We start from the raw sequence: 10,753 nt of genomic DNA, 5'->3' as shown, positions 1-10,753 counted from the left end.
CTCTGAGACTCCTTTGGGTAGTGAAGGGTGGGGTATAAATCCAATCTCCTGCAAAAGCAGGGGTATGAGGGAGGACATGCTGTTTTCAGACATGCTGGTATGATTTTCCCTCCTTTTTTCTCCCCTGTCTGACCAAGCCATCCTAGCTATCTGTTTCTTCTTCCCTGAAGAAACGATGGATGTCTCATACTGGCACAGGCTGATATTTTGCTGCTGGTTCAGCCCAGGAACCTAAGGGAATAGTTGAGATTGCCTTTCAATTTAAACCACTGAAATGGCATGAGGCTTTTTTGAAATTCAAAAGTAACAAAATATTTTATTCAACATAGAGGTGAAAAGATCAGGTGAAATCAGGGATAAAATTTCGGAGGCAACTCAATAAAGAACACCGAGGTAAATCAGTGCACACACAGATTTTAGTTCATATGTTTTAAGCAAATGAGAGTTTCTTAAGCTTTTCACAGTGACTTAGAATTTTTAAGATGAGGGGCTTTTGTTTCAGTGTTCCTCAACATACCAGTATACTTTCTTTGAATATTCACTGACTCTTTTGGTTTCCAGAAGGTTAGGATACTCTTTCCTATACCCAAACTCCTTCACTAAACACACTACTACTCTTCTTGAGCTTTAATGACCCTTCTGGTTTTAAAAGGGAGTCTCTAACCACACCAGACCAGGGATCTCTCCACTCCTTATTGTTATTTTCCTGTTTTAACTGGGTAGGGAAATTCTTATCTCTCTAGAAGATCTATCCCCTTTTGTTGGCCTGAATGGGAGTCTTCGCCTAACTACCTACTCTTCCTTGCCAACCCCATCAGTGTTAAACTGCTCTCAGTCAGGGCTAGGGTTGCCAAGTCTGAAAGACAAGTCAGCAAGGACTTACTGGGATGCTCTGGGAGAGGGGAGGGAAGAAGCTCGCTGTGCCTACGTCACCCGGAAGTGACATAGACACATTGGTGACACTGGGGGTGGCATTCTGGTTTTTGGGCAAAGCTCTATGGCTTGAAGGTAATTCTACCATAGAGTTATGCTCAAAAAACCAGAGTGTCACCCCCCTGACATCAATGATGTGCCTGCATCACCTCTGGGTGATTGTCACGACAGGGCCAGTGGGGCAAGGCAGAGAGGGAGAGTTTACAGTCCAGACCAAGAGTCAAGCCAGAGAGATCAAAAGAGTCCGAGCAAAACTCCCAATCACACAAATCCAAGCCGTAGTCAAACGTTACCGATAGTCAGAGTCCAAACAAGCCAGTATCGTAGTCACGAAGCGTAGCTGAGGATCAAGAGCCAGAGGGGTCATCAAAATGCTGTCTGGAGTCAGGAACCGAGAAATCAGTCAGGAGCCAAACAGAGTTAGAGGTGCAGAGCTTCTGGTCCAACGAACAAGTTTGCCAGCACAGTTTGCTAGCAGCCAGCAGTCTGTTCAAATAGCGTGCTGGGTCGTTATCTCATTAGCACGGCTTCATGAAGTCCTTGATTCTGTTAGTAATCTGGGCTTAATGATTGCCAACCATGCAAGCATGCCTCCTTGCACCTGGTTGCCAAATCCCAGCATTTCTGATTCCTCAGCCAGTCAATAGGTGGTGGAGAATCAGGTGGTGTGTTGCTGGGGCCAGGTATGGCCTGATCGGCTTCAGGTGAAAACTGTCCTGGGGTTTGGCATTCATCCTCCCCGACACCTAGGTTTGGTGAGGACTCTCGTGCTTCTGATGATGTTAAAGGCACGGAGTCCTCAGTTTCAGAGCTCCCAGGCGCCGGGTCGGGTACAGGCATGACAGTGATGTATGCACATCATGTTTGGGACAGTAACTCTCCCCTGCCGGCCAGCTGGCTGGTGCTGGGAGGGGCACCAGAAACTGGAGGATCCCCCATGCACCATGGGGACCTGGCAACCCTAGTCAGGGCTGAATTCAGACTCAATTTCTCCTCAGCATTCAGCCCTCAAGTCTCTGCTCAGCTGATACTAACCAATCATATTCCTTGGAGCAGCCTGTTTATATAGAGCACTTATAAGATCTTAAAGTGCAGTCTGCCACTCAAGTACAAAAGGAAAGTCTTTGCATTCTTTGTGAAAATTCAGAAGACAGAAAAAATTTCAGAAGTTGGGTCCACCATCAAGGAAGTTGAAGAGACACTGCCACCAAATAGGGGCAGCCCTATCTTAACTACTCATTAGATCCAGATGGGCAGCCGTGTTGGTCTGAAGCAGTAGAACAAAGTTTGAGCCCAGTAGCACCTTTAAGACCAACAAAGTTTTATTCAAGGTATGAGCTTTTATGTGCATGCACACCTCCTCATATACAGTGAAATGGAACTTACCAGTCCTTACATATAGGCAGAGGTTAAGCAGTAAATTAGCATACAACATAATGAAGATATTTATCAGAATCAGGAATAACAAGCTTGGTTTATATGGTTACCATTTAACATAATGAAGATGTTTTAACAGTCTCCAATTTGACATATTCATTTTCCTCTCTGTGTTTCCCCACAGAATTGAATCCAAACAAATGATGATCATGGGGACTTAACTTGTTATCTGTATTTGGTTTTTGCATCTGTTTATACAAAAGTACACTAACTTACTTTCGGTCCTTCCTCTGCCCACAACTAGCTATCTGGATTAAAAATGTATTCAGTTTGTAGCTATTTCACAATATGGTCATTAGATCTATGTGAAATTGGACATTTTGGTCAATATTTATGTGTTTTAAATTACTTCAATCCAGAAATACAAGTTAAAAATGAATCAGTAAATTTTAAAGAAAACAGTTATGATCTGTTGATTGAATGCATATGATATAAAGCCCAAAGCCCACCTCTAGCTGCTTTTGTTGTAAATATATGCCTTTCCCCTTATAGCTCTCCAGTGAAAAGGGCTAGTGACTTTGTTGTTTTTTTAAAAAAATGAAAGCTGGAAATTCAAAGAATCTCACTTATATAATGTTACATGGCTTTAACTGTCTAATGATTTTTAATTGCTAATTTAAAAAAAACATGAAAAGGGGTGGTTGTGTGGGGAGATGGTTGCTGCCTGGTTACTGGGGGCAGGGAAAATATGGCAAAATCCACCATGTGTAAGCCCTGTTGCTCCTGAAATCACAGCAGTAATATGGAAACCACACATGCCTGTCCATATGCCTGCTGATAGAGTCCAGCATGGTGTGACAGTTGAGAAGGCTTCTTTTGAAGAGGAGGAATGGTACAGTCATGATGTGACAAAGCCTGGTGTGGTATATTGTTTAGAGTGTTAGATTAAGAATGGGATGCTTTGCCTCAAATCCTCACTCAGCCATGAATTTCAGTGGGTGACTTTGAGCCAGTCACTCTTTCTGTGGCCAACCAACCTGAAAGTTTTTATGAGGGTGAAATGGAGCCAGGGAAAACAATGTACTCTGAGCCCTTTGGTGAAAGGGCAGCTTACAAATGGAATAGATAGAATGGCACATCTTCTTGCTCTCTGTCCTGTACCCCTGCAGCCTGGTAGCTAAGTGCAACTTAGGGTTGTCAGCCCCCAGGTTAGGGTGAGGTTTCCCCTGCATTTGGGGGTTCCAAATCGCCCCCGGCCAGCTAGAGTGAGGAGGGGACCTGGTAAGCAGTGTTCCCTCTAAGCTGAGTTCGTGTGAGCTAGCTCATAGTTTTTTAGCCTCCGGCTCAGACATTTTGGTCTTAGCTCAGGAAGGATGGCTCCAGAGCAAACTAATTTAATGCAGTAGCCAAATTGCTTGCTCACAACTTTAATGCCAGGAGCTCACAAAGTAGAATTTTTGCTCACAAGACTCCACAGCTTAGAGGGAACTTTGCTGGTAAGCAATCCTAGTGCAACTTCATCAAAACCTCAGAAATGACCGGGCACCTAGAATTCTGAACCCTCATCAACCATTCAAAAGTCAGTCCAATATAAACGATGGCAGAATTGTACCCATTCCCAGGTCCATTAAGCAGAGACAAGTTGGTTCAAAACATCAGCTGTTTATTTGCAGGGGACAACTCCCACAACTACAGCTAACATACAAAACTGGAAAGTGAAACAAGAGTTCCACCCAATTGGACCAAACTGAATCACACAGATATCAAGCGGGGAGCAGACTATTTCATTACATATATACACATATACAATTAATATACCACAAACATTTCAGTTTTATTTTAATGGTCTAGGTTTCCTCTGCTGCCTGCTTTGGGAGCGCCAGAGGAGAATATATGACTGAAAGTAAAGGACACTTCCTCTTACTGTACGAAAAAGCTATGAATGAAATTTATCAGTGAAGCTGATTTTCTTTATCAGTGTTCTATGTCAGTCACATCAAATTTGGTATAAGAAATGGAACAGTTCTTATTCAGCCAGGCTTCATCTATATGCTGTTGGAGCTCAGCTCAGGCTTGTCATTTCTTTAAGCACTGTGTTATTTGACCATCGTGATCCTCATGTCCTTAATGGCACTGTAGTACATGTGGTAGTAGCAGCAGTAGCAAATTCTGTAGTAATACAAGTAAACCATCAGACACTTTGTGAAGGAGTTCTCATGACAAGCTCCCATTATTCTTTTTTGTTGGCAAGATTTTAAACCACTGGCAGGATTGTTAAATATTTATTTATTTATAATTTCTGTTTATATTCTGTATTTCCCTGAGTTCACAGGGCTCAGGGCGGTTGACAACAAAAAATACAATGTAACAAAAAAGACAATATAAATCCAAAAAATAAAACAATTAAGTTAAATTTAAAAGAACATCAAATGGCACCAAAGTAGACACAATATGTATTACTGTCCCACATTGACACCAATACATAGGAAAGAGTTACTGAAATATGAGGGACTTCTACAATGTTATGGGTAATACTTTTATTTCAAAATATATTATGAGGGGAAAATATACCTATCTCAGGAATGAGAAATCTGTTCAGCATGTGGACCATCTGAAAGTAATAAGAAATAAAAGGCCATAGTGAATCTGAAGAACCTGATCTGTTTTTCAGTGAAAATATTTGCAGTGACCTCTGGAATGGGGAACTGGTAGAGATCTGGGCAGGACCACACTTCACTTTTTTTGGGGGGGGGCAGTTCTGTATAATTTTTTTTTTTAAGATGGCTTTTAATCCAAACAATTCAAAGAGTTTAATCTATTGCATAATCTGTCAATGTCAAAAGAAATACATCGGATGCACATCAAGGTCATTGCGGACTAGAATAACTGAACACAGAAGTTGCATCAGACAGGGCAGGAAGAATGCACCCTTGACAGAGCACTTTAAGATGGCAGGACATAGTGATAAGGATTTTGCCTTCTTTGCTCTCGAGTATGTTCGGCCGAGCAGCCACCAACAGATGATCCAACAGCTGAAAAAAAGAGAATTATATTGGATACATACTCTTAAGACTGCAACCCCATATGGCCTGAATGAGCATGTTGACTGGTGTGCAATATAATCTTGTTGGTATAGCATGTATTTTTTTATATATGGACTGTTTTATTATGTTTAAATTTGCACTGTTTCTTTATCCCTTAATGGTATACTCTATGTGTAAGGTGCAATCACATGACCAGATTACCTTATTATAAAGCTCCAGCATTTTAAACTTATCCACACTGCTTTTTACTTGTGAACATTGTGGCAACACAATCTAAGAAGGTTATTTGTGGACCATAGGTAACTATTTTACAATTATTACTATTATTATGCACTTTTGGCTTTTAAATTGCTTGATATACTGATTTTCATTTTATTCCTTAGGTTGATTTTATAACTACTGGGCTAGTGATTGCACTAAAAAGGTTGTATGCACATATTTACCCTGTGCCTGATTATTTTTCTTCTGAAGTAAGTTTGTAGTATATTCATTGATTGGCTTCATAGATTTTTTTAAAAAAATATTGGTTGTAAAATATGTGTGTTTAATCTTCTATTTTTTATCTTTACAGCAATTTTCTTTATGGTCCTGATTGAATTTGTATGTTGTATATATTTTTGATTGTGTTTTTATGGATGTAACTATTTACCATCTAGCCACATTTGTATGACCTCTGAGGAAGGCCGATTCGGCCGAAACGCGTCAGGTCATTTTTTTAGCCCTGGTTATGATTATGGTTTATGTATATTGGTTGTAATTGGGCCCCTATATATGTTTTAAATTGATATTATCAATAAATACATGTACCTCTTTTTATAAATAGTTTTTATATTGGCCCTCCTTTCCACTAACCTTTGTTTGGTTTTAATCCAAACAAACCACTCAGTTGGGTGGTGTTTTGGTTTGGTGATTTACTGATTTTATATCATGTTAAATATTTTAATTATTAGGATTTTAAAGGTGGGGGTCTTAACTATTTTTAAAAATGTATATAAGCTGCCTTCGGTTTGCCATGAAGAAAGTATTTTAATAAACATACCCTGTAATAATACTTTACAAATAAAATTAAGAATGATAAATGAAGGGCAAGTAACTCAGGCTGGTGCAGCCTGTTATAAAGTCTTTGATCCATTCTGTTCGGTAGGGTAAAGCTGCAGCATCAGGACTTTTTGTTAGGATTTTTGCAACAAACAGCTGCCAAATCTATACCCAGAGCCAAAGTATATAAGCAGCTCACTGACAACCTTTTCCCCAAGAAGGAACAAATGATATAGATTTCAGAGATAAAAACATCTGAATAAAATATCTCTCGTATGCAAATGGCAAGAGCACATTTGGAATCAGATGGAAGATTGAAACTTGTTTCCAGAGTGAACAACTGTAGGATTAAATATGAATCACAGTTTCTATCTCACAAAACCTGCAAACATCGTTCCACTTTTATTAGTGTGCAGCAATAACAGGGTACAGGACAATTCATGCTGGGAACTACACTGGTGATAATTCTTAGAACTGCACAGTATCTCTTAGTTCCCTGTAATGTCAAGGCTGAAAACCACATTACAGGAAGAAAAGAACACTGTTTCCACAAAGCAGGAGAAAAAGGTGACTCTTGGAAGGTGTGTAGGACTGAGTGGCAAGAATTAGCTGTCTTCTAAGAATTATTTTATTTTTATTTATATCATTATGCCTTTCTCCCCAGTGGGGACCCAAAGTCAATTAACTGGCATACATGTGATCACTTTTTCTAAAATGTAACTTTTATTCAAACTGAAGACTGCTTTAAAGTGATACCATCAGAGTTCTCTGCAAGTAGTTTTGCAATCCTAAGCAGGTCTACTCAGAACTAAGTCTCATTGAAGTCAATGGAGCTTACTCCCAGGAATGTTGTTTGAGAACTGTGGCCATAGTCATAAATATCTTTATCTAGATTGGGGCCAAATAAATATTCAGCTGGTATGTTGAAAATGCAAACATTTTATAACATCTCCCAGTTATGAAGTATAAGTTTTATATTTTGAATTTTTAAAATGTATGTTTCATCATAAGAAACAGAATGCCCATGTTGACATGAATATTGCAAATATATGGCACAAAGAAAGAGAACAAATGAATATATGGGGCATGGGTAGTCAGGGTTCAGTCATGTTGCCAACTCTGAGGTAGGGAAATTTCTGGACGTTTGGGGGTGGAGCCTCGGGGGGGTAGACGTGGAGAGGGGAGGGAGCTCAGTAGGAATGTGATGTCATACAGTCTGCCCCCCAATGCTGCCATTTTTCCCAAGGGAATTGATCTGTATGGTTTGGAGATCAGTCATAATTCTAGGAGAATCCCAGGCCTCACCTGGAGGTTGGCAACAGTATTCAATACACAGCTGACTTGATGATACCGGCTATATAACACTATCTCAGATTTAATTCCAACTTCATTTACTATCTCCTGATTTATGAGAATGAATGAAGAATGGATTGCAAAATAATTTGTAAAATGAAATAACAACTCATCTTTTGCACATTTACTTGGGAAGAGGAAGGGCTCATGCTGGGAGGAGGGAATGGGCACATGTTACCAGACTGAGAGGCGCCTGTCTGAAGCTACGAAGCTCTGTATGTCTGTATGTCATTTTTACAAGACTCATGAGATTTTATGTAAGGGGTGGGATCATGTATGTGTGTTTCGAAGGTCTATGACTGTGTGATAAATTGTACTTGAACAGAGAAATGGTGCTGCAGTCCAGGAATAGGTTGCCTTGAATTCTTTGGGATTTATATATAGGATGGAACTCATGTTAATAAGTTTTATTTGAACCAACACAGTTGAACAATGTCACCAACAAAGTATGAACCTGAATTATTTTTGTAGTTCTCTCCATGAATATTTCTTAGAAACAGATTTCTTGTTCCATAAAGCAAGTCCTATTGATATTCTGAAGAGACTTTGTTGTCTATTCTGAAGAGAATTTGTTGGATTACCACTGTGCTACAGCTAGACTCAAAAGAAGTCTTTGGCTAGAGCTGTAGAAACTTTGGATTGACTTTCAGGTACAATGGTAACATCATTCTTTTCATTGCTACTACAAGGTTATTGTGATTGCTCAGATAGGTTCTAACCCACACCAGATGATTTCTCCCTAGAGTTGCTTCAGGCCAAAACAATGTGAACTGTGCTACAGATGACCAGAGCCCCACATTCCTACTACACTTATGTCTTTATTTATAAAGCACACATCATAAACATATACTGCAAAAAGTATTGCCAGAAAAAGTCCATAAAATAAAATCTGCAAATAAAACCGCATTTAAAAAAAGAGATTGCTGCAATATGACTTGAAACACCTCCAGTTAAATGAATACATAATATATATTACATATAAAAGCTATTAATCCAATTTAACAACATTCAATGCATTTATGCTAAGAAACAGCTAAAAAGCACTAAATGGAATTTACAGAGATGAATAAAAAGCACAATTACCAACTAGACTTGGGAGATTCCAGTTGGTAAATGAGTCTGTGAAATTGCCTTCTGTTAAAAAGAGTATTAATGGCTATGTTAGCACTTGACTAATATTTTATGGTGCAGACTGTTGCTAAATTAAACCCTTTGTGTGTCTTCCTACAGAGACACTTAGTTATAGTTAGAATGCTTGTTTCCTGTTAAATACCTTTAAGAGTTTGGTGGAGAACTGAAATCCTTTCCTCAGCTTTTCTGAACACTAAAACTATGTGTGTGTTACTCTTCATATGTACTGAGAAAATGGTAGCAGAATATCACCTACTGTTAGCAATATGACTCTCTTTGCTTCCAGTCCAGAGCTCTGTATATGAATCAACAGGGTTCACTGCAACTGATGAGGGAACTCTCTGCATTGCCTCAGGAGGACCTCTATTGATGCAGATGAGAGGAGCACTCACAACAGGAAGTTCTGTATTCACATTTCCATAGTGTATAAATATGGCGATACATATTCTTGCAATGCAGATATCAGCCATTCTCTTGCAACAACCTTGTCACTATGTGAACTGGATTGGGTCCACAGTAGGGATGGGCACAAGCTGAGAAATGAACTGTGGTTCAAGCACAAACCAGGGCGGTTTATGGTTCATTTTGAACTGATTCATTTGGTTGTGTCATTCCCGAATCCAAAAATGAACCGCCTTTTCCCCATGGAGGTTTGTTTGGTTCGTTAGAGTGGTTCATTCTCCAAACAGTCTGGCACCAATTCAGTTAATTCCTAGGCAACACCGGGGGTGGACTGGTGGAGAGTGCTAGAAGCTTCCATAGCAGTTGTCCATAGCTTGATTGGCAGCTCTGGGAGCCAACCACAGAGCTCCCATTCTGCTTTGTGGGAGCAGATTGTATATATATGTACCACACCCTAACTGAGCTGCTCTCACTTTGGTGGGAGCCAGTTTGGTGCAGTGTTTAAAAGCACGGACTGAAGCTGCTGTCATAAGTTCTTTCAGAACTGTTCTCTCAAGGGCAGTTCTTGAGGGAGCTCTCTCATCCCCACCTATGTCACAGGGTGTGTGTTGTGAGAAGGGAAGGGAAAAGGATTGTAAGCTGCTCTGAGACTCCTTTGGGTAGTGAAGGGCAGGGTATAAATCCAATCTCCTCCTCCTCCAGGAAGAGAGAGGAGTTAGTTGTCATGTGAGAACGAGTTAGGAAGAATTGCTTGCTATGTAGCTGATTTAAGGGGAGGCTAGAGCTGAGCTTTCCTGGGGGCACCTGCTTTGGGGGGCTATAAGTCAGATATCCCAAATCCAATTTTCACTAAACTTGGAGGGTGGGTGGAGGAGAACCTGCTAAAGAGAGTTTGGCATCTCTGGCTTGCAAGGGGGCTGTTCTACCACCTCCTGAACTCACAAACTGAATGAACCATGAACCGGTTTGGGAAACAGGAAAAATTTGTGAAAGTTCATGATTCGTGTAATCAAATGAACCATGAACTACCATGAATCACCATTTTCCTGGTTCGTGCCAATCCTTAGTCCACAGGGATGTTTTTATGTGACTAAGGCAAGTATCCTTAAGCTTCAAGGCAAGCATGCCTAAAATTGCAGTCTCTCTTACAGTTAGCATGCCTTAATTCTGGTATCATCCAAATTCATAGAGCACTTTTACTTACTTGAAAGAGTATCATAAAAAACTGGGTTAACACAACAATATTGATAAATACATTAAAATATTATACAGAGTTCTAACTCAAGTGAAGGTTTTAGTCAATGTTTGCTGACCTCCTACATTCAAAAGAAATTTTTATGAGCAACAGCTCAAGTCCAACAGCGGTTAATCCTTTTAAAAGAAAAAGGAAGTTGTAGTACTGGGACCAGGGAGGCTTTTTGGTGCAGTGGTTAAGTGTGCAGACTCTAATCTGGGAGAACCAGGTTTGATTACCC

The sequence above is a fragment of the Gekko japonicus genome, unplaced genomic scaffold, assembly GCF_001447785.1.
Source record: "Gekko japonicus isolate JY-2015 unplaced genomic scaffold, Gekko_japonicus_V1.1 scaffold620, whole genome shotgun sequence".
NCBI lineage: Eukaryota > Metazoa > Chordata > Lepidosauria > Squamata > Gekkonidae > Gekko > Gekko japonicus.
Note: the sequence above shows the minus strand (reverse complement) of the source record.